We start from the raw sequence: 27,496 nt of genomic DNA, 5'->3' as shown, positions 1-27,496 counted from the left end.
GACAAAATAAGCTGTTGGAAGGAAAAAAAAGACCTAGCTACTTTCTCTAAGAATTCAAAGACTTCATAGTCAACATCTGAAGGTCACCACAAAAGACCTCCAGGAAACAGACTCAGTGGTTGTGACTGTTCTAAAAATAGACTAATTTTCAAATACCTAAACATTTTCAAACCTTCTTATATTCCCTAACGCAACAAAACAAGAGAAAATTTCTTCTTTTTCAGATGACAATTCTTTGTCTCAAAAGGGGAGTGAAACAAGGAGGAGAAAACTAAATACACTGGAAAACACTGAATGTTAATATTTACCTGTTTTGTTACATCTTTTTTCTTTTGATATTTGTTGTCATGTAGGCCTCTCTCTGGTGTCTGCTGAGTTCATGCACAGGAGAACTTGACTCTTGATTTGCAAGGCACAGCTGTAGTATATTCTAATTTTCCCAAGGCCCAGCTGGGGAAAAAGAAAAGGAACGGTGTGTCATTTTACACCTTCACCTCTTTCTCCTTGCCTTGGGCTTTTGCTATCTCAGCCTGTTGCACGTCACAGTTTGAATAACACTGCTTGGCAGCCCATTGCAGCCATGGGCCAGGCACATGCTCCCAAAGGGATTTTCCCTCTGCTCTTACGTGAGCATCTGGGTGCCTCTTGGTTTACATAACTCTGAGAAACATCTGGGGGTTAAAATTCCTAATACCTCAATTTGTACAGGAAATTAAACACGCTTGTAGGATAAGGATGCTGTTTGGAGCTTACACCACTTGTTGAGTCAGAGGGAGGAGAAAGAGAGGAGAGGCTGGGTAAATGTGTGCAATTCTATGTCCCAATTCTTTTGATAATGGTTCTGGGCAGCTGATTGTGACCTTCCAGAAGTACGCAGAAAATGCCAGAAGACTGCTTTCTGCCAGCTGAGCTGAGGGTCAGGCTCTCCCCACGACTGAGTGCTCAAGAGGGCACGTTTCAGGGAAGTATTTTTAGTGCAGGGGAGCTGACAGATCCGGAGAAGGAAGGCACCTCTCCAGAAGATAAATTGGGCAAGTGCAGAGCATCTGTCCACCCCATGCCTCTGCCAAAGCACTCCCAGCTGGAAAGAAGCAGTTTTTGAGCCACAAGCACCTGCCTGGCAGGAGCCCAGCCCAGCCCAGCCCAGGTAAGCACCCACAGTGGCAGGCAGCCCCCTCGGTGCCCCCAGCCAGGCCATGCAAGGCTCACACCAGAAACCCAGCTGAGGATCTCTGATCAGCACCCACCCTACCCAGGAAGACAGTTGTTTTGGGTTTTTTAACACAGTTTCTGTTGTTCAGGAGATTAAGGATGTAGTTGAGGCTTGTGTCATTTTTCCTCTGGGATTTAATTGCAGAGGAGGAAAACCACATCTGTATATTTATTAACTCTTCCAAATCCAAAATAAGACATAAGAAAGCGTCCAGCAGAAGCTTATTTAGCCATTGCCCAGGTTCTGACAGTGCCTGCTACCACATGTCCAGGGATATGGTAAGACATAGGAAGATCCACTGTGGATACTTGTGGAAGGCTTCCAGCACTGCTCTGTGCCAGTGGCAGTGTGCCAGGAACCGGATGATACCAAAAATCTGCGTACTTTCATACAGGAAAGTTTTGCAATATTTTCCTTAGAGCTGCAATTCCTGCTATCAAGGGATTGTGTAGGTACTTTGATCAAAGGGAAATGGGATTTGAGCTGTCACGACTGTGTAAAAAATCCTGAGAACAGAACTCTGTTCACCAATGCCTCCCATATTCAGGGGGCATTAATTTTTTCCCTATTTATTTATTTATTTGCCTAATAATTTGATTTCTGAATTTTGAAGGCCTCTTCCTTGATGACTAAACACCTGAGATTAGTAGCAGAGTACACAAATATTTTTCTTTGAACAAAGATAAGCATTTTTCTTCAATTTAAGGTACCTTGTATTTCTTCAGAGACAGCAAGCACATGGTTCTCCCACGACCTCCACTAAGCTCTCTGCCTATCCCAGCAAGAGCCTGGAAACACTCATATTTAAAAGCAGGTCACAATGAGTAAAACCCAGCTTTGAGGCCACCTACAGATGTCTGTAAACTCAACTAGAAATACTGCTGACAGGCTGTGCATTAGATTACTCTGTCATGGCCACTGGTATTCCTCAGCTAGCCAACTCACTACTTAAAAACAAGATGAGGTATTCAATGCAAAATATGTACAAAGAAGACTTCAATAAACCTGATTTCTCATGCACCTTGAACTGTCTTATCTGCACTCAGTTCCAATTCCAGTAAGGGCTGCTAACACTGTAAATCTTTTAATAAACACAAACAAATGTTTAGAAAGAACCAGCTAGCTACAGAAAAGTTTTCTTTGTGTCTGTCTTGCAAATCACACTGACATGTAGTGTTTGATCTTCTTCAGCCAGCTGAGTTAGGGTACTTTATCCTGTGAGAATACAAAAGGAGTTTCTGTTCTACAGTTTTAAGATCACAGACTATGAAACTATGAGGCATAGACCCAGGTATTGTACAGGACATTAGTACTGGTAATTACTTTTCTTTTCCAACAGCCTTAGATTCACCTGAGGGATTTTTTTAAAAGTGAGGGAATAAATCACAACAATATGATTAGGAGTGCTTTACAGTAACCTTTGATAAAGAGCATATGCTGATGTACCAGCCAGGTCCACTGATACTCAGTTGAGAGGAATGACATAAATTATTTCCCATTTTGCCATTTCTGAATGATACAGTTACTTCCTTATCTACTCTTAGATACCAGGATATGCCACGAATATAATCACACATTTTTATCAGGTTGGGATTTTCTTTATTTTAAAATGCATGTAGTTGAACAAGGACTGGTTGAGATGGCTTAGTTCTTTCTGTAGGTTTTTAGGTGAGTGCCTTTCTCTGCAACTGGGCTGTTCAAAACCAAATAATCCCTGTAACTCCATGATATAGATAGGGAGTGGAACAAAAAACTTTTCCAATCTTAAAATCATTACATTCAGGATTCATTAATGCCTGGGGTTTAAATTGGCCTGCATTTGAATCTTAACTGTGATCTCTTCCAAAACATGGTCAAAGTAAATGAGATTACTCTCTCTGCCAAAAAGATGTGACATAAAAACTGAATGTTACTTAGCTTAATTAATCTGAATAGCAAGCTTTTCCTTTTCTGATTACATTCCCCAACTCTGTTTTTTCAAACTGCTGTTTAAATAAACCAATTTGTGTGTATATGTGTGCAGTGTCAAGAACTATATAAAGAATTAAAATTCTTCTTACATTAAATTCCAGAAAGTAGCTTTTGCTGTTTTATTCCAGTGAGTCTTGTGAAACAACAATCTTGCAGTGAATAAAATGAAAGAACAAGTCTTCAAATAAATGCAGTTTTCATGAGAAATTATTTTTAAGCATAAATATTAAAAAAAATCAACGTGTGTTTTTTAGTGTAAATGTGATACACAGGCAAATGAAAGAACACCAGTTTTTCATTTTCTGACACAATTGTAATTTATGCAACAGTATCCTCAGCTAATCACGTAGGAAGAGATCAGAAAGGAAGAGGTTAAACTTTTAATTGGCTGTTCACTGTTTCATTTCCAGGCATCATTTATATACCTGCATAACACTGGGATGATTTAGGAATAATAGTGGGTGTACCGACTGTAAATAAGCTGCAAACTACAAGCCTATGAAAAAGTCATGATCTGATGTAATAAATCACAAGTCAGACGCTCTTGTGGTTTGTGACATCATGGGCACTCAAAGTGCTATTTATAAGCTCTGTCATGCACTGTCCAAGATTATTGCCAGTTCAGAAATTAAAATGTTTAGGATTCTTTTCTTACAGCCTTTCTTAGATAGGTTGACCTATTTGCAGCAAATTTAAACCAATACAGAGGCAGGACTTGGGGCCACAGGTCAGGTGAGGCCAGGCACTTACACTTGAGGGAACCTAGTGGAGTTGAGTACACAGGAGTGGTGCTGCTAAGCTGACTCTATCACTGTTCCTCTTTCATAACCAGTTTTTCTTCCAGCTTCGCTTAGGTGACCTAAAACACCAATACAGAAATATTTGAAGAGTGCAGGGGGGAAAACATGGAAGGTTGATGAGGATAAGATGATGAGAAAGCAACAGAAAATTATCTGAAGAGACAGAAGGCTTGGAAGAGTCATCCCTACTACGATCTGTGATCAGGTAGTGCAGTTTTCAGACATCACCGCCCACAACACTGCTTGTGCTGGCTCTTCAGGGGGAAGATGGTAGCAATCAAATTCTTTGATAGAGTACAGAGTTAAATGGTTTTGCCTGCACCTGCTTTGGTCGTAGCACCTTACACTGCCTCAACACAACTCCAAAAGCAGGTGGAGCATCATCGTAATTCAGGGAAAGGCTACGTCTTTGTTCCTGTGTGTTTGATACCACTGTATCATGGCAAAGCATTGTCTGCTTCTACTGGCAGCCTTATTCAGATCAGGATCAAAATATTTCCAGGCTCAGTCCCCTCCACAGAGGTTAGGGCAGCAGTGGTACATCAGCCGAGAAGGGCAGGTGGCTGCTGGCACAAAAGCTGTGCTGAGGTAGCCGTGGAAGATTGTCTTGTGTGTGCAAGGCTTCAGAGAACGAGCAACCACAAACATTTCTAATCTGATCAAAGACAGGCACTGCAAAATCCTCAGGCACAATCACTGATTGATAAAACAGCAGGAAAAGAGATTTATGGTAGAAAGGAAGAGAGAGTAATAAGTTATAAGCCTCAGAGGCTTATAACCATATAATTCAATCAGAAAAAGGTAACAGATGTTTAGTTAAAAGCAGCATTCCTGTACAACTACTGCAATTGTGCTGAAATATTTTGTTTGCACCAGATTGACTGCAAATTTCCTCTGTGCTCAAGACATTTATATGGCTAAGCTGCACACAAGCTAAACAGGTCTGCTCCTCCCCACAGCTGCTCCTCCCCATCTGTGGTACCAGCCCCTCTCTGAGGTTTTAGGTTCTCTAGATGGACTTTCACAATGGCCAACACATTGTTGTGGCTGGGAAATGGTTAAAAAGTCCCATTTAGAGGGGCTTTAGGGAAAGGAGGTGGCCTTCCTGATACTGTGCTGCATGAAGGTTTACCACAGAGTTTATTAGCAGCACCTGCTATAACCAGGGCTATTTAGACTTATCAGCAAGGTGATCTTGGGGTACCTCCCTCCCTCCCCCTCTGCAACTGGGGGAAAATGGACATCCCCAGGCACAGACGTCTCCTTTGTTATCCTACTGGACTGGAAGACCAACCTATGCATATTTTGTTTGCCTGTGGTTTTTACAAGAAATGAGCCTGCCAGCTGACGCTATTGTTGTTGGTCTGCAGAAGAGGAAGCCCATTTCTATGGTACGAAGGCATCGGTGTTATTGCCAGCTAAAATTACAGGCAAAAGGGCTAACTGCTGGTGCCAAAGATCTAAAACCCAGAATGCTTAAGTAAATCCTGTATGAAATGTGCATGATACAATTTCCCTGTTCTTCCCGGACCAAGTGACTGATTATAATTAGTTGAATAGTTGAGGTAAAACCCATCTACTAAAGGAACTTGTAAAGGATTTCCTACAAGAGGCCTCTGAAATTTCCAAGTCTCTTTTATGTTCACCAAACAAAACTGTAAAGCAGCCAAACAGTCTTGAACTGGAAGTGTCTCCTCTCTTTCCCTGCTTCAGAAAGGTGGAGGTAGTGCTTTCTTGACTTGAGTGAGGGCTGCAGTTTTACCCTTCAAATGAGCCCTGTTTTTCAGTGAAAATAATGCTGATACAGAGCAGGAAGGAACTAGGAGTGACTTGTCACTGCTGTGATAAAGAATTGCTTCTGTGAGGAAGCTTATCAAAGAGGTCTGCCCTGTTCTTAGGCATGAACACAGTCCATCCTACCTTCCAGTCAAGCTAAAAATTCCCATACCCAGCAGCACTTAATTCAGACTTGGCATTTCCTAAACGCATTCATCGCAGTAGAACAGTCTCTGCTATCTGAAGGGCTCGAAAGGGAAAGCAAATGCCTGGGACCTGCAAGGCTGGCAGGTCAGGAGCCTGGTTAACAGGCTCCAATCGAGCACTGATGGCTGGAGATAGCGACCAGAAGCAGATCCCAGCTGGCAGGCCTTCAGCTTCCTGTGTGACACAAGTCAGTGGCGCCGGGCCAGGGACCAGCACACAAAGTACCCTCAGTACAGCAAACAGAGATGCTGGGGACTGTGTGGCCTAGCGAGGGCTGGGCTTTTCTCTGGGTTTTTAGACACAGCCTCCTACTGCTGGGGCAGCAGTACTGTTCAGGGTCTTTGGTTGTTGGGACCATGAGCAGAGGACTCTGTGGGTAGAAGGCTCTTTAGAGATCTTCGCCGGAGCCAAGGTGCGTGCCTCTGTGCTGCTGGCTTGCTAATATTACTAATCTCATCCTCCACACTACTCCACCAGAGATTCAGAACCCCAAACAGCAAGTGTCCACCCTCTAGAGACATCTGTCCTTCGCACAACCCGCTAAGATTTGTGTTTCAGCACTGGAACGGAGAGCACCGGAGCCGCCTCTCTGCTCCAGCCTTTTGTGCCCTTCCTCTCTGTTACACATTACAGAGTTCCAGGCCTGAACATGAGACAGGAGACACCTTCAACTTGAAGTAGCTTTCTCATTCTTCTGAGGTCTAAAATGCCACACCTAGAAATTTCTGAGACAGGAAGAGTTAGCATTTCAAATAAGCAACCTGATATTCAAAGCAGTTGTCTCTGACAGATTCCAAATCTTTAGAACAGGGTTATGCAGGGACACAAGTGAAGAGAAAACACTTGGATAATGAAAGAAGTGAGTAACAATAGATTTAATTAATCAATAACCACACAGACACCCTTTGGAGCCACTGCTAGCCAGCTGGAAAGTTTCTCTCTTGCGTAACAAAGTCAAACTCTAAGTGCCTTATTGCTCAATGGAGATTTTTTTTTTTTAAGCCTTAGGTTTGCATTTCATCTGGAATTACTGACCTTTCAAAAACATTGACCCTTTTCGTGTGCATTTATGGTTTTTTTCTTCTGGTGAAAGGGCAAGAGAAAATGTTCAGTGACATTGAACTGATAAACAAGGTGTAGATGTCTTAGAAGCATTTCTCTATGACTTTTCCCAAATAAACAATGTGCACTGGAACACATTTTGAAACGTGGACTCTGAGTTGATAGCTCCCAAGGATGTACCTGCTCCTTCTGTATGTGAACTCATGCTGGAAAATGTTCATTTTTTTTTTTTTTACTTTTCTCATGATAAGAGGTTTTCCAAGCACCACACAGGCAGATAGCTGGAGACAGAAAAACTGTCAACCTGAAGAGACAAGATGGCCATAAAAAGGAGAGCAAACAGTACTGAAGAGACCAGGCAAGGTGACACTGAGTAGCACCTATAACCTAGTACAGGAGTGGCTTATCTTAAACCAGAAAAGGGCACTCCTTTTCTGGAATAACTACAACTGCAGGTAGAGCCAGATATGTCAAGGAAAGGCACCACTAAAATGAAACATGAAGAACACTAATTTTAGCCTAGTGAGCAAGTCAGCTCTTTTAAGACTGTCATTCCTGTGGCTTGTGGATTTAATATATTAAATGTATAATCCCCTTCAAACCAAGTAAATCAAATACGTACAGAAGGACAGACTTTTCTTCTCGTATGACCTAGCCTACCACCCTCAGTGGGCCACTCTAGTTCATCCACACATAAGCAGATGAATCTGCTGTACAGAAATGGATTCACTTGGAGTGCAGTTTCCTTGTTCCTCTTCCTGGCATTCCTCTTTATCACAAACAGGTAAAGAAAAGGTGGATACTGATTCCTGATCCTTCACTAGTGACCTGGTGTTTGTGAACCCAGGCACTGGAATTTCAGCCCCTTTTCCACAGTTCCCAGTAAGTTCAGTAGTAATAGCACTCTCAGGCTTTAGGCTAGCTTTGTTCAGTGTAATGAAAAAACACATCATCCTGCCTTACCGATACTTTTGAGACCATATGTTTCTTCTGGAAGGTATTTTACTGTCGTCAGTAACCTAAGAAGTAATGCACCTTGCCCTACATTACAAATTTGCTGCCCTTCAGACATTTGACCATTCTTTTAAGAACCAAACCTCCCCTCTTGGTGCTTCTCCATACACGTTCATTCTCTAAGTTCCAATAAGTAATCTGCAACAGACAGATATTTAAGAAGCACAAAGAAAATCCCATTGGAAACAAGTACATATTCATAGAAGTTTTAAAGCTATGATCACTGTTTAGATTCTAATTGCTGCATCTAATAAAAATGAATCCAACAGCCAAGCACCAAATTCCACAGTCACGTCAGCACCATAAGTTATGCAATGCAATTATGATTTTACATACCAAGAGACTATGGAAGGAGCAGAGAACAGCAAGAAAGCAAATAACAGAGAATTGCAAGTGCATGGAAAACAGGGGGTTTCCTTCTTATTTTGCAGTTTGTAACAGCCTTGTGTTAGCTGTTATCTCTATTTTTTTCACTTCCATTTCCTGTCAACATACAATAAGCACTACTGAGTAATTGTATGTATATGACTCTCCATAACCATCTACAGCTCTGCACCAAATCTGGGGACTAACTACAAAGAGCTGACCCCCAGTGAGACGAGCTAACCAGCTTTCAGATCCAGGCTGTGCAGCTTGCATGGGAGAGGCAGGAAACAGGAAGTGTCCATTTCTCTAAGCCAGGGCCCTGGACTTGACGTTGTTCTGCATTTCCATTAATCCTTTGCAATGGTCCAAGCTCTGCTACTCTGAAGCAAGAAAGAGATGGAAAGCAGTCCTAGATACAGGATGTAGATGCTGCAGTATTGCAGTAAACTGCTGTTCATCCAAGAAACTTGAGAACAAGCAGAGGCCACATGATTCAAATAGGCTTTTGCATTATTCATTTCTGGGCCACACTGAACAAAGCTCTGATAGACGGAGAAGTGGTGACAAACATCTAGAGCCTAGGATGGATCTGACCTCTGGAACAGTTTATTCTGTGGGTTTCCCATCAGGTTTTGTGCTTCTCTGCTCTGTGTGGCGCAGCATGGGACAGAGATGCTCGTGGCAGGGTTGAGCCAAGGCTCCTGTTTGGGAGCTGGATCGAGATTCATCAATTCACATCAATAACCCGGCTAAACAGTCCACCCTTCCATGCCATTAGCAATGGTAGCATGACACAGCCTGCTTTTTGCACCGCTGTGGACTTCAGACAGGACCTAGAGATACTCCAAGTGTAATCTTCTCGGAGAATATATATTTATTAGGTTATGTAACACAAAGATAAGTAATTTCTACAGAACCCGGGCAACATCTTTCAGTCATAAACCAGTGATATGTATCTCAATATCATCGATATGTTATCTCGATTAACTGATGCTATTTGAAGTGAAAGAGATTATGTTGAAAGCTGGAACCTAAAGGGAGAAAGGACCTTAGAGATCCAGATCTAGTTTCACTTACCCTTGCATACATCACAGGAACTGCACCAAAGATAAGGGAGTGCAGTTCATTGCTATGATCAAATCTGCACTGCTTCTCTTTATCCCAACAGGTCCTGATTGAACTGCTCTCCTTCCCAGTGCTTAGATTGGAGCACACAATCCAGCTGAATCAGACTATTCCGAGGACAAATACCTTTTGCTACACTTCTTATCATCTTCCTGAGTTAAGCTCACAGTGGTTTAATTCTTACACAAATGATTGAGTGCTGAAGGCAGGATCATCAGTCATGATCTATCATTGTTTAGGAGCCTATATGTTTGACATGGAAACCTCCTTTTTAAACAAAACAAAAAAAAAAAAATAAGGCAAAACCAAAACCACTGAGATTATAGAAAATGAACAATCAGTAAATTATTTGGGATGAAGAAAGAAATCTAATGAAGCTATCGCAAAGCAAACAATAGATTTTCATGTAAGAGAACTTACACTTAAATAAATCCAATGTTTCAACTCAAACCCAATGGGTGCTGTTTAAAAATACCCAGCAATCTTATGTGTAATGCTTATACCATAGGTTATTCATAATGTTATTTAAAGTTCATGTATTTTACCTGTGTGCTATTTAGCTTTCCCCTTTGATTTTGGACAAGGAATATAGACACCTTAATTTCACAGACCTCTCTCCTATTCCAGCTTTGAAATTGTGAACCACTTTAGCTACCTTGGGATGTTTTCATCAATAAAATTTCATTAGAAGCTTTGTTATTGGCACATTTTGAGTGTAGTCACTGACATACAGGCTGGATCCCACTGCCAGCCATGAAGCCTCCTGTTTATACACAGGATAAGCCAGTTTGTCCTGCCACAAAACTAAGGACAAGAAGTAGGGGTCCCTTCCCCCCCCTTAGCCCACTCACCCCAGTACACTCTTCACAGATACTCCAAAACAGAACTGCAGGGTCAAATTACACCTATAAATCTTTAAAGGTTCTTGGGCATTTGTTTTCACCAAACTGTCCATTTCCCTTTCCAGGGTTGGTTGTCTGGAACACAATGGAGATTTCTGTTTATTTATATAATGAGATTACATCTTGCAGCCTTGCTCTGCTAGAACTGTAGACTTAGTACAAATCACAGAAATATGGGGCTGGAAGGACCTTCGAGGCCCCTTCCTTATGAAAAAGTAAACATGCCAACACCATCACTGATTAACAAAGCTTTGTTCTTAAGGGACTCCGTAAACAGGGACTTCCCAGACTTCAGGGCTGCTTCACTGATTCTTTCTTCCTAATTTCAGAATAAATCTCCTTCTGATACTTAACCAAAGTCTTCGTTTATGCAAACAAAGCTGGCCACTATTTGTGGCACACCCCTCCTGTCACAGAAGCAGAGAACAATTAAACCCTGTCCTTTTTATAGCTCTGCTAGAAGACAATTTCCTATGTTCCTCCTCAAATTTCTTTTTCCTAAACCCAGTAAATGCAATTCCTTCAATAATTTTTCTTTACCAGGTTTTCTAGACTTGTGATGGTTTTCACTACTCATTTCTAAACCCACCTCTGCTGTGTCTGAGACTGAGATATGCTTTAGATAAGATAATATTTTTTTCTTCTGATGTCAACAGAGAGTTTCTTAAATACGTAAGATATGTCAGATGATACCACAAACTGTATCAGGTTTTTCTCCAGCAAAGAGAACAAGTACAAATTCAGTCACTTTTTTCTTAGAATTTTTTTGGTGTTATTGTAAGAGTGTCCCAGTACTCTGGTAGGTCCAGCACACAATCATTGAAATCATCAGACTGAAAATGTTACAATTGTGCACATCACATTATTTTTGTTGCCCTAATTCTTGATTCATTCCCTCAGTCTACCTCTTTTCTTCAGTGGTTGTGTCTTGTCTTTTACACCTCGTGGGCATTTTGTGAGAATGTTTAGCCTTTACTTGATCTGTAAATTGCCACTTAATACATTGAGACTTTGCCTCGGTAAGACTGAGGGGTTTAAAATTCGGGGTTTTAAAGTAACATAATAATGTATCAGATTACAAAGCACCTAAGAGCATAGATGTCAGGGACAGTAAACCCGGTGCTTTTGAGAGCAACAGGAAGAATTCAGACTGCAAAAGAGCAGAGCACTCAGTGTAGCACATCCTTTGCCCTCTAGTGAGAAGCCCAGTGAGGAGAAGCAGCTCAGGGAATTGCCTGCATGCTGGCACAAAGAGCTCCATGAAATCACTTGTTAAGCCGGAAGGGGAAGAGGTGAGGTTATGTTCAGTACGCGGATGCAGGCTCCTTAGCAGAAATGGCTTTGGTCTTGGGTGTCATTGAACCTCTTTGTTCTCCTCTGATTTATTGAACAATGTGATTCTGTTTCTCTCCGTGAATGTGTCTCCTTATGGGTTACTGCAGTTTTGTTTATTCTTTATATAAAACTTAGGGACTGGCCTTTCCCCCCCCCCCCCCCCCCCCCCCCCCCCCCAATCTTCACTTGTCTGATCTTTCATAATTGTGCTGTGCTTCTCCAGGAGAGCAGAGATAGCTGGGTCATGTCTGGATCATTATCATAAAATACAGTCAGGAGGAAAGATAAAGGAAGTCAGGCTGTTGTAAATAGCGCCATACAATGTAGGACAGCTATTTAGGTACTCACTTCTCCCCTCACAGGGGTTCAAAACTTCATCGTCCTGTTCTCTCTCTTGCCAGCACAAAATCACCAGGTGCTAGAGAAATTGCAGGCAAGCCCGAGTTTAACAAGTTTTGTGCTTACAAACAGCATCCCAGAGAGATTCAGGGAGGCGAGTGAGCTGTTTAACAACAGAGATGACAAGTCACTCCACAGTTAGTAGCCTGGCACACTTTTTCACAGCAAGCCAGCTTTATAGGCCTCCTGTTCATCACTGTCACAGAGGCTGGGAGAGAGTGTCAAAAATGCATAATGGAACTGTGGTGGTCTAGGGAGATTATCAGGCCACTTAGTCCAATGTGCTTACCCACTTAAATATTTTGCTTCTTCTCAGCCCTTCTTTCTTACTGTTTCCTGTGATCCTGTGATTCTCCCCCTTCTGCCTGCAGACACACAGCTCTAGCTGTTGCTTGATCTCATTTCTGTGACATTTCAGGCACTCTTCCTGCTGACTTGTTCCATCTGGTTATTACCCTTTGAGTGAGAAGTAGCTCTTGCCTGCATCTCTGCTGAGTCTCTTAGTCTGTGTGTGCAGTGTTTCGGCTCCTCCTTTCTGAACAAGCAGTCTTGAGCAGGTTTATAAATAGGAGCTTTCAAGTTAATGAGAGAGGGTGCGGGGGTGAGGAAGAGAGAAATTGCACTGAAGTCACTTTGGAGGCAGCTCCTAATGCTCCTCAGAATGACAGCTTTGCAGGCACAGCCACAGAGGGGCATTTGGAGAAGGGATGGTTAAGAACTGGAAGGGGGAAAGGGGCTTAAGCCTTGGCTCTGCCACAGGTTTTATTCCAAGTCGGGAAAAGTCATACTTCCTCTCAGTTCTTCATGGGCTGAATCTTCTTCCTGCTTCCCTCTCAGCAAATGTACTGTAATGGCTGTGGGGCAAGAACGGTCTATTCCTATGCATTTACTTGTCTCTCGCTGGGATCTCAGTATTGTCAGGATAACGCAGACTTCTGTTTAGAGGCAGTGCCCTGGCTCACACACAGAGCATCCTCTGGCTGGGGCACAGCATGCACCTTGCACTTTATGATTTTTCCCGCCCCCGTTCATTTTTTTTATCCGCTCTTAGGGGTGGTAAAAACAACAACGCAGGTCTGCTGGGACTAAAATCTTTGTACTGACTTCCAGCCCACTTTCCACAAGGATAAATTATTTTTCTTATCTGTCCTATGAAGACAAAACACAGCCAGGGTGACCTAACTCATACAGCTGGCATGTGGGTCAGCAGCTTCGTGTTCGGACATCACTCTGCAAGGGCTACGCAGTTTGTAAACGCCAAGTGTCTCTTTATTTGGACTGCAAACTAAAAAGCAGGGAGCTACACCAAAATGACAGCAGAGCAGTGGCTGTGAGGCAGCTCTCTAATGCCATAGGAGTATGTGTGACAAAAAAGAGATGGGGACTGGACACAATAGAGGCAGTATCAGACCTGAACACCCCATCCCGCTCCTGAGAAGCTTTGCAGGAGTTACAAGGTTATTAGACAAGTACTCTCCACTTGCAAGTCCTTGGACTCAATGTGACATCTGCAGTGCTTAACAGATATATGGAGGTGACACAAGGTCAGATGTAGACTAAAAACTGCATAAAAGTACCGTGGGTCATGGATGATTGTCTGGAACTGTGTCGGATCACCTCCAAACATGAAGGTTCTGCTGTAAATCACAGGAAGTTCTGTCTTTGTCTGCAGTGGAAATAATCCAGATTCATTCTGGTGCAAGAGAGCGAAAATGCAGATTTGTTTGAAATACTCTCTGTATGTACAAAAGAAGCGATGCTCCTTCATGCACTACTCATGTACCTCACACAGACTAAATCTCAAGCACACTGTTCTCTTCAGCCACCAAATTAGGACTGATTCCTTGGAAAGATGATAGAACAAAATTCTCTCCCCCTCATATTTTCTTCTTCAGAAACTCCTTTCTTAAGAGGTTCAGAAATTTTCATTTCCAATCATGGAAATGTTTTAAGATTCTCGTATACTGTCTCTCCTTCTGAGAGAAATCCTTGTTTAGTCCACAGTAAAAACTGATCACTAAAAACAAACTCTCTGCTTTCCAAACACCCAGCTGCAAGAACTGGCTGTTCAGGAAAGCAGATAGAACCACTTAAAACACCCTGGCAATGTGAGATATGAAGCATTAGTGGGAGATTTTCAGGAACCTGTTCAGTGTTTTGATTCATATCAAAATGAGCAGCCCTCATTTCCCTATCCCATCTCAGAAAGTCAATACCCAGTTTGTTCCTGTGTTTCTATCCATAAGGGCTAAAGGCATGTTTAGTAGGAAGATGAGACTTTGTCCTCCTTCTGGACATTCACTTCTCCACATAGCCCTCACAAAAATTTTCATGGCTCCTACAGACAGCTTGATCAGCCCGGTAGCTTACCGAGGAGTGTAAGATATGGTAATGATGTCCTGCCAGCAGATTGCATTCAGACAGCAATTTGGAAGGACAATGAAAAAGTTCTTGTATTTTGTTAGGTGAATGTCATGCTCCTCTGGAGCCTGTTGGCAAAGTTAAAAGGTTGATGGCATCTTTAACAAGAAGGCTGAACTGCAGCCAGCTCACGCAGTTTAGCTGGAGACATACTGAACTTCTCAATGAAGTACTACACTCCTACTGCCTCCTGTAACACAGGAGAAACAGGTTTTCTACACACCAAAAAGGAAATTTGTTCTAGTTGTACTGGGACACGGTAAAAAAATCTCCAGTGCTGTTCCTACTGTCATGACTCTAGGAAATCTGCTTCTGTTAACACCCCAGGAATATGTCTTTCTGTAGTAACACAGTATGTCAGGAAAGGTCTTTTTCAGAACTTCTCCCATCCAAAAAATATGTTTCATTACTTGCCCTTTTCAGAAGCCATTTTTCTATCCAAAATTGCTTCTATGGCTCTAAAATATGGGGCTAAGTGCTCATCTCACCTCTCCACTAGCACCAACCACACTTTCTGCTTTGCAGAGTATGATGCACAACTGTAGGTCCTGCTTGCTACCCAGTTTTCTGACTGTCAGATCACTGCTTTATCCACAAGAACACATTGTCTAACAACAGACAAATGGAATTGGACTAACTTAGCACCTACTTCTCTACTACTTGCAGCCAGGAAAAAAGGTCTTCATTTCACATGGGGATCTTTTTACTGATCCAGTACTGTGGTTCTCAACCCACGCTATGTGAGATCCCAGGGTTCTGTGAATTATTTTTAAGGAGTCCATGGATAAAGACCAAGAAAAGAAAACCTACTCTCTCCACAGGAACCCACAACTCTGCTGGAATTTTTAGTGGCTGGTAAATTGGAAGAATGTGGAAAGCCGTTTGTCTGGCGTAACAAGATAGGATATGTTTCCTCAGGCATAAAATTTTGGGGAACTGCTGAGGAACTCTGCCAAGTTGTAACAGTTGCGGTGCTTAGTTAGCACCTGTCTGCGATAGCAGAATTTGTGACACATCTAGGGGTACACTGAGCATGTAACAGCTATCTCTTATTCCGTGCCTAGATGAGAGACATCCCATATAGATGGCAAGCTTTCTTTGGGGTCGTTTTAAGCCAGTGTCAGAATCATAAAATCATAGAACTATAAAATACCAGTTTGGAAGGGACTGTAAAGATCATCTGGTCTAACCTTTCTTGCCAAAACCACAGCCTAGACAAGACAAATGAGCACAAATGGACAAATCTTAAAAGTGTCCAATATTGGGGAATCCACCACTTCCCTCAAGAGACTATCCCAACGGCTGATTGACTTCATTGTGAAAATTTTTCCTTGTGTCTAATTGGAATCTCCCCAGAAGTAACATAGACCCATTACCACCTGTTTTTCCATGTGATTTGGAGCATGAAACAGGACTCTCCACCTTCTTTGCATTCACCCTTTAAATACTGAATAAACACAGAGCTGAGGTCTACCCTAAGCCTTCTTTTCTCAAGACTGAGAAAAGCCACTTCTCTCAGCCTTTTCTCATAGGACAGGCCTCCCACACCATTGATATCTTTGTGGCTCTTCTCTGGACACTCTCTAGCTTTTCCACATCTTTTGTGTATAACAGGGACCTAAACTGAACACAGTACTTCAGGGGTGGCCTGATAAGCACGGAGTAAAGTGGGACTGTGACTTCTTTATGTGTGCTGGTGATGCCCTCATTGGTGCAGCCCAGCATCCTGTGGGGTTGCTGTGAATGAACTATGCACTGCTATGGTGCATTAAGCTGTTCCCCACCAGGACCTCCAGGTCCTTTTCCATCGAGCTGCTTCCCAGCTGGTAGATCCCAGCCTGAGCTGCACTCCAGGATTATGTTTTCCCATACCTTACATCTGTCTCTGTTGAATTTCGTAAGGTTTTTGTTAGCCCACTTTTCCAGCCTATCCAGGTCTTCCTTCAGGGTAGCACTTCTTTCCAAAGTGTCCACTTTTCCACTCAGTTTGTATCACTGGCAAACTTCATCAAGGTATGCTTGATCCCATTATGCAGATCACTTCCAGAGGTATTAAACAGCCCTGGGCCCAGCGCTGATCCCCAGGGGAACCCACTACTGACAGGCTGCCAGCTGAAAAGGAGCTATTTATTCTCACACCCAGGCTGCTGCCTGTCTGTCAGCTCCCACCCTACTGCCCAGACCCCTTGTCCAGAGCAGACACAGCAGCTCCCCCGGGAGGAGGCAGTAACTAAAGAAGAGAATGCTCTAGGAGCATAGAGTATATTCAATCACATGGAAAGTGCCATGTGCAAAAATCCTGCTCATTGCAGGCTCCTCTGACCCTTCTAGCTCCCCATAAAGCAATCAAGCCCTCTTACAGGGTGTGCACAAGCCATTCGCAACCGAGACCCAAGCATTTGTGTTTTGGAGAACACAAGGTAAAGTTGCACTGCCTTTGCAAGAGTGTACATTCATGGCAATGACATTCTGTCTAGCAGAATGGAAAAAGAGAATTTTCCATTTTCAAACTTTCTAAAAATCAAAAGGTCGGCAATGAGAAGGATGAAAAGCTCTCTCAGCCACTTGAGTGGATTCAGCTCTACCTGAATGTCAGCTGCACATTTGAAAAACTACACTTTATGGAAAACATCAAAGTTCTGTATAAAATCCACACTCAAAAATAAAAATGTAGCAGAATAAAATGTCTTTTTTACTCTCCTCCAGGTTACTACCCCAAAATTACTCGTGGGATCACTCCTCTAATTTGGATTTTTTTCATTCCCTTCACAAGTGTGCCGCTCTTTGGTACAGTGCTGGGTGTTCACTTGACACCTTCGACATAGGAAACTTTCCCCCCACCTGAAAGCTTTGCCCCATGTATGTATAACCTCTGCCCCTTTTCACCACGGCCCTTTGCTCTGGCAGGGCAGAAAACCAAATGTGAAGGAGGCCTTAGGAGCCAGGGAGCTCTGCAGAAGAAGGGCTTTTCTCTTACTAGGATAATACTGCTATTGGCACATGTTTTTTCGAGCAACAGAGTTAAAAATGAGTTGATTATAGATACCCATGCTCTCTGTAGACTTCTTGAATGGTTTTGATGACCTGTCTGTGCCTGCTGTGCCTAGAAACAACCTCAAATTCTATTAAGTGCCTGTGTTTTGTCATCACTATATGGACTCAAAAGAATTCTTGTCTTGTTTGTAAAGCCAGACCTATTTCAAAATTGTTACGCATCAAGACAGAAGTGCCTTAAGAGGGACTGTTTATCCTTACTTTTCCATCAGTTATCTGTCATAGTTTCTGAAGACAAATGAAAAAAATCCAAACTGTACAAAATACCACAACTGATGATAACACACAGCTCCTGACACATGCTCTCAGTAGTCTGCAAATATCTGTCTGGAAAGTATAGCTTCTGGTTTTTGGATGCATTTCCAAGGTCACAAGAATCTTTGCACCCTTTACTGCTGGGTACTCAAAGGCAGTTAAAGGATGTTGCAGCTAATTGGAACATGGACTTAATTTCTTATTAGAAGTCACATTGATCTCTGAAATGGAGGTGGTGAATCTCAAAATATGTGAAGAAATATCCACCACTTGAAGAATAGACATGAAAAGCTCATTGGGTACAAAGAATAGATATTTGCACATAACTTTTTTCAGTGTGTTATGCATTAAATTTTGGACTGAATGACCTAACAGTTCTTTTCAACCTAAACAATTCCACGATTCTATAACTTCAGCACCAGTGCCTAGAACCCAAATCTAAGCATTCAGATTTGAATGTCTGCAAGGAAATTTATACAAAAGCAGCTTTCAGGCCCCAGTCTTGCCAAGGACCAAGTCACAGTGGCAGCCAAGCACTTGTATAGGGGGAGCACAGGTAGGAAGCTGTGTCTTCATGGAATTCTAGTCGTACTAAGCAACTGCAGAGCACCAGCTCAAACCACCTTCCTTTGCTGTCTTGCAGCACGTGCTGTTTGTTGGGTGCTACCCCAGCCAGCGGCTGCACACTGGTAGAAGCAGAGGTACCTATAAAAGGCCATGTGGGATCTGGGTACTTGCTTATAAAGTTTTATGCTGTGGCTCTGCCTTATTTCAGAACTTTTCCTTCAGTTCCCTTCCCCACTCTTGCCACAGGCAGCAGTTGTCTCAATTACCTTTTCCACAAATATCTCTTATTTCTCCATGGAGCTCTGTTAAGCCAAACTCAGTGCAAGCCTCATCTACAACACCGAGAGCTAATGGGATTTTACTACCCAGCTGGCAGGCCTGGATCAAGAAGGTACCATGTTTATAATGTACTGGAGTGGAGTTGACAAAGCATCCTTAATTTTTCTCTTCCAAGCATCCCTCTTTATATTTTTCCCTCTGACAGTGGTGAGCTTTTCCTTTCATTTAGCCCTTGTTTGATCATAACCATTGGAGTTAATCTTCTCACTGCTATCATGGCAGCTTGCTGCTCCCATGGTCTCACTGTCTTGAACCTCATCTGGGAAGCCCAGGGATCACCTTATTTTCAGGGACAGATTTTGCAGGGCTCTGTGGCAGTCACACCCCATTCACAAGTGTGTGGATATACTTGTTTTTCACTGCTGAACATCTTAAACTGAGGAAGCTGCTGAGCAAGCTTAAACTGAGGTGAGCTCAAGGTATCATAGAACCAACTAGGAAAAGACCCTTAAGATCATCGACTCCAAATAAATGCATCTATCTGTAAACTGCAGCAACTTGGGGGCAGAAATTTGACATCTCACACAGAGGTGTAGACCCTTCTCTCTGCTCCCACACCTTTGTTAGATGTCTTGCCCAAAATCCTAGCTGTGTTCTACGAGGTCTTTCTGTGGCCTGTGGCTTTGGGCATTTGCCCTGCTTGCTTACTCTCCCTTTCAACAGGCTCCAGCTTTCTCTTTTGTTGTAATTTCTCTCTTCCTTGATTCATACCTTGTCATAAACAGTAGGAGATAAAGTCGTGCCAAAGGGGACACTGTTTGTACATTGCACTGTACAAACATGAAGCTGTGGATAACACGGTTTTCCCTTTAAAAAAACCCTCCCTTGGCTCTGAATGGGAGCTCTTTTCACTATGACGTGGTAGCACAATGGATTCCCTGCACCGAGACGTTGCTCACAGCCTTGAGACAAGGCACAAAGGGAGTGCAAATAAATGAACAATACGGTGGAAGAAACAAAGAGCAAAACGAAAGCAAGCAAGCAACAAAGGCGGAGGGGGGGGAAAGGAGAGACAGGCTACAGTGTTTAAAGCTGTGCCACACAAAACAAACACTATGTAAAATGATGCAGAACTTCTGCAGAACTGGGCTGGAATTTCTATGGAAATGGGGAGTCCAGTCTGAAGAGGATTTTGACTCCAAGAGCAAGGACAGAGATGGCAATAAAAGGGCAAATTTCACATTGGCCTATTGCCTCCCATCCCACGGGATCCCACTAGAGTGTCAGAAGGACTTTTCCTGCCCCCAAGACACAGTCATATATGCAGTAACAGGTTAACAATGTACAGCAGCAGCACGCACACACACAAAAAAAAGGTACTTCTGCTGTTGTGTGGGTCCTCCTTTCTTTTGTTCCCCCAATTCTGAAAGCTCCTCTAAAAATAAGTATTCCTCACACCCACCTGAAACTGTACAAGACCGACTCCCTTTAGAGAGCCATGGGGGGCTTCTACCCCAGAGTCATATGGGCTTGTGTGGAAAAGAGAAGAAAAAGAAAAGATAAAACATGTACTGCAAAGAGCTGCGTGCATGGGCTGTTGTATGGGCTGACAGGAAAAGACATAGAATCACACCAGCAAGGTCATAGCTGATGTCATCCATTTCCGCAATTTTAAATCAGGTATTTCTTCTTGAATAGCAGTTTGTTCTCACATCCTCCTTTCTGATCCCTCAGACGAGCCTCCCTCTACAACTCATTCTCACTTCTCTTCCCTCTTTTCTCCTTATTTTTTCCCTCACTCCTTCTAGTCATCAAAGCAGTTCCCTCCTCCACTAGGCTCCCATATCAAATTGCCCCAAAACCCAGCACCAATGTCACTGCAGAATTGTTATCTGTTGGATGCTGAATAGTCCTAAGCAGATGACAGCCTTTCACACAACATCAGAGCTGTCTCTGGAGATTTTAGAGGCTTTTAAAACCCAGACAGTCTACCTTGGTGTCATATACAAATCATTTAATGCAACAGGATCCGGATTTCAGTGTTTTTGTAACTTAGAGCTCTTGGTGGGAACCATCTACCCAGTATAATGTACAGTGAGCTGTGCCACACCTGCCTAACTTGGCTTTAAAAAGGCCTTGGTTTTCTTCACCTTTTATTAATCATGTACTCAAGTTCCTGCACCTCACTCTTGCTTGAACTGAAGCCGGTGTTTGACCACGTGGCTGTTGAATTAACTCAGGATGAAAAGTAACTTTCCCCTCAAATATCTGTCTGACATACAGCATAAATGCTTGTACCAGCATCAATGGGACAGCTGAGCTGGGAGAGAATGACAAAAAAAACCCAAAACAGCAACTATGGTGACATGGGAGATTTTTAAGATTTCAGCTGGTTACTACAAATCACAGCCTTCCTGCACTCAGCAGTTGCAGCCTTCTAGACAAAAATTGCTCAGCCAAATGCATCCTGAACAGAGTCAAAAGCTCAACCCATGAGTCCTGCATCTAACTACCTTCCTCCAATTAGACAGCAGAAATGTATCTGCCAAATAACAACACCTCCTCCCTCCTTCTTCTGAAAACATGTGATTCTTACATGACTAGCCATGACCTGCAAGGATTCTTGTTTATTACTGTCTGCCTGGAAAATCTCATAGGGTAACAACAGAGGTGTCTGTTCTTCACGGACTTTTCTTTGCAAGGTAGCTGTGAGGATCTCAAAACCCTTTGCAAACATCCTTTAGTGATGACTCACAGCACCTTCTCTCATTTATGTTTAATGCTAAAATGGAGGCCAAAGCGTGTCAGTATAAAGAATGTGATGGCAGCGAAGTCTTCTACCTCATGCCCCCTCCCTCCTTTTTGCCACAGCCTTTTCCCAGCTGGCTGAGCCTCAAAACAGTGTGTTACTTTATAAACCTGGTGGTGTAGCTTCCAACTGAAAAACAAACCAAGCCAGCACAGGGGTTTTTGTTATTCTTGCATTGCTTTATAATCTCAACAGTTAGCAGGGGGACAATCCTGCTTGGAAAGCATTAACTAATGATGAGCATACTGGTAACACATGTCAGAGGAAGAGGAAAGAGCTGTTGAGGAAGGAGAAAGCAAAGCAGAGGGTGATGACGGTGATGGGAAGTGAAGTAGCAATACCTAAAGCTTGAATTACCAGAGAAGACTCTGTGTCATCAAGCCACCCTCCCTGGCACAGAGAAACTGAATCACTTGTCCACAGGAAAAGAGCGAGTTATTGGCAGAGAGTAAAATTTTAAGATATGGTGACTCTTTCAACTCCAGGCATGGTTCTGCCCTGCTTGTGTGAAATCACCGTGAGAAAGTAACTAGTACAAATCCAGCTGGTGGTTGTCCCATCTAAGTATATTATCAATGGTTGGCAGCTCATGAAAGTTTCTGTTCTTGCTCCTAAAGAGAAGAGAAACCATGACATTCAAATGCTCGAGCCTTGTTTTTAAAGGTAGCATGCACACACACACATACACACAGAGGTGATCTACCTCTTTTTCCCTTCCTGTTTCTCACTTTGCCTCTGCCACCACAAGAAAATTGCACTAGCTAGGATTAAAAATGATCTTACAAAGAAATGTTTAAGTAATTTCCAAAGATTAGTTTTAAAACTGTGTAAATGGCTGGGTAATCACCTCTTAATTTTTAGAGGGCTCTTTCAGTTGCGGAAATCTCAGATGTGTCACTAAACTGGTACAGTGGAACTGGTGAAACTGTCTGCATGGATGCTCAGTTTTCTGTGATTAGAGCCTATGTGTATAAAGATTGAGGGAATAATTTTCAGTCCCCAAGATATTCCACATTCTCTCCCTGCATGCCAGCACAGGGCACCACCCATGCAGGAGCCGTTTGGACAGTAGTGTGCATGGGAGCAGCACGGACGCTTCCCCAGTCCCATCCACACCTTGCTGTGGCAAATTTCTCTCTGTTGTGCCACCAGAGGAGCAGAAACACCCTCCAGCATTTTATGGGATTCAAACAAGCCTGCCATACATACTCTGTGTATCAGACAGTGGAAAGAGCACAGAAGGCTGCATTTTAAAGCTTTGCAACTTATATTCACCAGCAGGGTCCAGCAATTTACTAAGCTATTCTATGCAAGCCTGTGATACAGGTAAACCATCTCCTGGGTTCTACTCTGCAAGCTAGCTTAGCTTCCCCATTTGATTGCTGTGCTTGCTGAGCTTAATATTCATTCTGACCTTTGGATCACAGAAGGCACTGCAATCTCCAAGTCAATGTCCTTAACAGGCTAGCACTATCTGTTCCCAGGACAAGTGTTCCTGAACATCAACCACTTCCCCAACATATGATACTCCTTCTGCTTCTACCTGCCAATTCCTTTCTGTTCATCACCTCTCTGGCTGATGCCACATTCCCTCCCTCCTGTAGATGCACTGCCTTGGCTCCCAGCTCTGTACAGCTGGCAGGTCCCCAGGGTCCAGACAAAACTGTGGCTGTACTCCATCACGTTCTCTGGATTACAGTTGATGTTGGTCTCCTGCTAGGGACAAAAGACAAGCTGCTCACTTTTCATGTACTTTTCTGTTGCTGTTGAAACACAACTACAACTTCCATGCCAAGGGTATCTGAGGCACCAGCCTTCTGGCCAGACTCCCATCTTTTCCCACTTTGCCACCCCTCTCAACACCTCTAACATGAAGCTTGTGTAGAGGTTTTTGTTGTGCTGGAAGAAAGTGTGTTTGGCTGCAACACAGAGAAAAATGCTCCCCTTGCCCTCCTGGATGGATGTAGGCACGTGGGTAGTTTCCCAGTCAGCACAGCCTCAGAATTCTGCAGACAAAAACTAAAGATGCTGTTGCAAACATTATGTGCTGGCATGAAAGAGAGAGAAGTCTCCACTAATGAAGCTAATATTTACCCTAACTGACAATTTGGAGGGGTGTTTATTGTCTTCTCATCTGCTTGATGTGAGATTCCATTGTGGTAGTGCTAGATCTGACACGTTTTGCAATAACCCACCCTGCAGAGGAGGGCAGCTGGAGACAGAAACAAAGCACACAGACTGCTGCCATTTGAATTAAAAGAGCATCCCTGATCCCTGATCTTTCCCTCCCAATGCAAACAAGAATGGGCAGGGATGTAGCGGAGAGACGGAAAAAGTAGTGCAATGCAAACATAAAGAGGAATTATCAAGGCCATATGTAAACAGGTGCAGGGCTGGCTCTAGGAATCAATGAAGCCACTAACTTCCCAGAGCAGGAAGCCAAAGCACATAAGCCAGCTATGACCCAGCTGCCCATTTTACCTATTCCAGGGTGCTGGAGAATCACATTGTCTTCTGCTGCCTCCACCTCTGGCTGACTGGGGACAGAATATATGGAGAGCTGCTATTTCCAACATCAGGGCTAACAGCCAGATCTGTCCTCGCTCCTCTGATCTCTACACGGGGTCACTGCTCTTCCATCTGCACCCCATCCCTTCCATGTTCTATCATAGGAGCAGATCTCAGGATCATAGATCAAAGGAGGCATGTTGGAGGATGAGAAGCTGGACCTGACCCAGCAACACATGCTGGCACCCCAGAAAGCCAAACATATTCTGGGCTGCATCCAAAGCAGTGTGGTCAGCAGGGTGAGGGAGAGAATTGTCTCTCTCTGCTCTGCTCTGGTGAGACCTCACCTGGAGTGCTGCAGCCAGATCTGGGGCCCCAAGATAAGAAGGGCATGGACTTGTTGGGTTGAGTCCAGAGGAGGCTACAAAGATGATCAGAGGGTTGGAGCACCTCTCTTCTAAAGAGAGACTGAAGAGTTGGGGTTGTTCAGCCTGGAGAAGGTTCCAGGGAGACCTTAGAGCCCCTGCCAGTACCTGAAGGAAACCTGCAACAGAGCTGGAGAGGGACATATTACAAAGGCACGTAATGATAGAAAAAGAGGGAATGGCATTAAGTTGACAGAGAGTAGGTTTAGTTTAGGTGTTAGGAAGAAATTCTTTACTGTGAGGGTGATAAAACACTGGAAGAGGCTGCCCAGAGAAGCTGTGGCTGCCCCATCCCTCCAAGTGTTCAAGGGCAGGTTGGATGGAGCTTTGGCCTCGTCTAGCGGAAGATGTCCCTGCCCATGGCAAGGGAACTTGATGATCTTTAAGGTCCTTTACATCCACACCATTCTATGATTTTCTCTCAGTATCTGTACCTCTTAGGGCAGCTAAATTCACTTCTGCTAAGTTGCTGAAAAACCTGACACTGCTCTAGAAAGGTGCTACATTTATTTAAAGGTGTGCTCCATTTGCAGTATGAAGGCTTTTGATCTTACCAAGGACAAGCTCCCATTTTAAAAGCAGGTTATCTGCTGTAGCTCCTAATGGGATGACAGCCAGCAGCAGCCCCTGGTTAGAGACATGGTGAGCAGCCTCACAGCAAGGCAGGCTGCTTGCTCTCTCCTGGCAGAGGCACAAAAGCAGCCTCACTTCCAAGAGCTATGTAACAAACCAGCTCAGTGTTTGTCCCAGGTTGGCCCCAACACCTGGCACCTGGCGCAGCACGTGGCTGAATTGCATTCTGGTGAAAGTCACCCTCGAGTTCACGTGCAAAACTGGCTTCAAACACAGCTGTGTTATTAATTGTTGAATGACAGAGAGAATCACATGGGATGCAGGTAATAAAGGAAGCAGTATGTTTTAAAACTTAACAAAAAATACTGATAGGAGATTTCAATAACTTCCAGTAGGAACCCATCACAAAGAAGCTCTGTTTACAGCAGCTCCTCAATGCCAAAACATTTAGTCTCATTATTGTAGATGCTTAAGCAATCGTGTCTTAGACTGCTTTGTTTCATAGCGGAATTGATTGCTAAAGATTATAAACTGAGCAGTAGCAAAAGTTCCACAAAGGAAGACACAAAAGCACACTGTTGAAGAGTTATAGACAAAATATGCAAATATTTCAAGGAAAATGCTCACAATTGTAGACTTATGATCATATGACACACAGAAAGAACATCACCAGAGGGACAAAATCCGCCACTCACAGATAGGAAATGCCAAGATTTAAAGTGCCTATGAAACCTTTGTGCCCTGCTGGTGGTAAGGCACTGCAATGCAATCTCCAACTGCAGGATCACAAACTCTTTTGTCTGAGGAACCCATGCCATACTCTGCACAGGCCAGGGATGAACATGAATGCTGGTGCTGCAACCATTGATACACTGCACACTACTGGGTCATGGCAGAACAGATCTCATCTGGATCAAGTGCAAGCATACAATCATCTTTTAATAACCTTTTCAGCTAAAGCTCACAGGATTTAGCGCTGTTAGGAACCATTAAATTCATATAGAGGACTTACACCAGCTGTGGAAGGACAGACCACACTTGACTCATCGTGAAGTCAGTGAAGCGCAGACAGACTGTGCATGATATACAATCTGCCAGAACAGAGTGTCCCTTCACTTCTTTAAAAAGCATTTGACACAGCAGAGTAAGTATGTTTCAGCACTGAGCATCATGCAGCCATGGTGCATTCGCCCTGGTCCTAGAATTGGACTTACCATCTCATACAGCCATGGATGGAATAGACAAACATGCTGATCCTTACTGTCCTCATTCCATATGGATCTCTGCACCTGCCCACAAGCTGAATTCTGCACTGAATGCACAACTACTATTTTCCCTGGATGTATACTCTGCCCCAATACTCTCAGCACAGTATCACACTGCAGGTCTCCATGGCACGATGAAGTGCTAGGCCAACTCACTGGGACCAGCTCTTCGAAATCACAAGCTCTAATTTTCCCTGTCTCGCAAGTTTAGACTTGCAATATAAAGGGAATTTTTTTTTTTCAGAGTTCTTCCTCACTCAATAAAAGTGGTCAATAAATGCAATTTGGAATCTCCCATAAAATGGAATTCCTGAAAAAAACCCCAACCCTATAGTCCATTATAGCTTCACTTATCTATTTAGCTGGCACAAAACCTTTTCCAGCAATGCTTGTCCCTTCTGAGGGGGTACAGCAGCATCTCACAGCTGTATCAACCTGTGCCCCCAAGAGCAGGTGGAACCAATTGATAGCACGCGGATGACTGGATTTTATTCCTGATTTCTCTCCTGCTTTGTTTCTCTGCAGTTGAGAGAGTTAAGTTGAGGGGGAGGTAAACTTTTGCTTCTCTTGATGTGATTTGTTGTGTAGATCTCCCACAGCTTCCTGTGGGACCAGTCCCTGGCACTCAGGTCTCTGTTAGATTGTTTTCTCCCCTCCCTACCTCCCCGTTAGCCTGGTGACATGTATCTGCTAAGAGCAGAGGATATGCCTCCAAAATTCATCCACAAGGCTCAGAGAGAAGTCCTGCTTGATGTCTGCAGGGAGAGAAGTAAAGGAATTCAAGGGCTATTTTGAGAATTATTAAGTATCCTTGTTAGAAAGGAGATTAGCTTCATGAAAATCACAGCTGGTCTCTCTTTTTCAATTTTCACATTAGATTTAAATAGACTGCAAGTTCACTAGCTCTGAGGGCAGAGTACAGCTCACTACACTGGAAAATGTTCATCTTTTGTTCAGCTTCAAGAGATGAGGGGTATCATCCTGTCCTTGGAAATGAGAAGCAGAAATTCAACCAGAGAGGTCATCTAGTTTCAGATGCAGACATGGACAAAACGCACCCTCCTGACCTACAAGGCTTCTGTATTTATATTTAGCAAATTACTTCAAGCCTCTTTCATTCTTTGAACAAGAATAACCCTTAAAAAAATTTTTAGTCACCTTTTCAATCTC

The 27,496-nt window shown here is 43.3% G+C and overlaps 1 long non-coding RNA gene across 1 annotated transcript in view; it reads right to left on the bottom strand.

The window, feature by feature from the left end:
* Positions 1 to 358: 358 nt before the first annotated feature.
* LOC120749610 (uncharacterized) overlaps positions 359 to 27,496 on the bottom strand; it is a 251,744-nt gene continuing 224,606 nt past the window's right edge. The window contains exon 6 of the long non-coding RNA XR_005699694.2: positions 359 to 450. This is a non-coding gene — a long non-coding RNA (uncharacterized LOC120749610). The remainder of the gene's footprint in view (positions 451 to 27,496) is intronic.

This window comes from Hirundo rustica, chromosome 2 (genome assembly GCF_015227805.2).
Source record: "Hirundo rustica isolate bHirRus1 chromosome 2, bHirRus1.pri.v3, whole genome shotgun sequence".
Lineage (NCBI taxonomy): Eukaryota > Metazoa > Chordata > Aves > Passeriformes > Hirundinidae > Hirundo > Hirundo rustica.
Note: the sequence above shows the minus strand (reverse complement) of the source record. Positions and strands in the feature narration are given on the sequence as shown.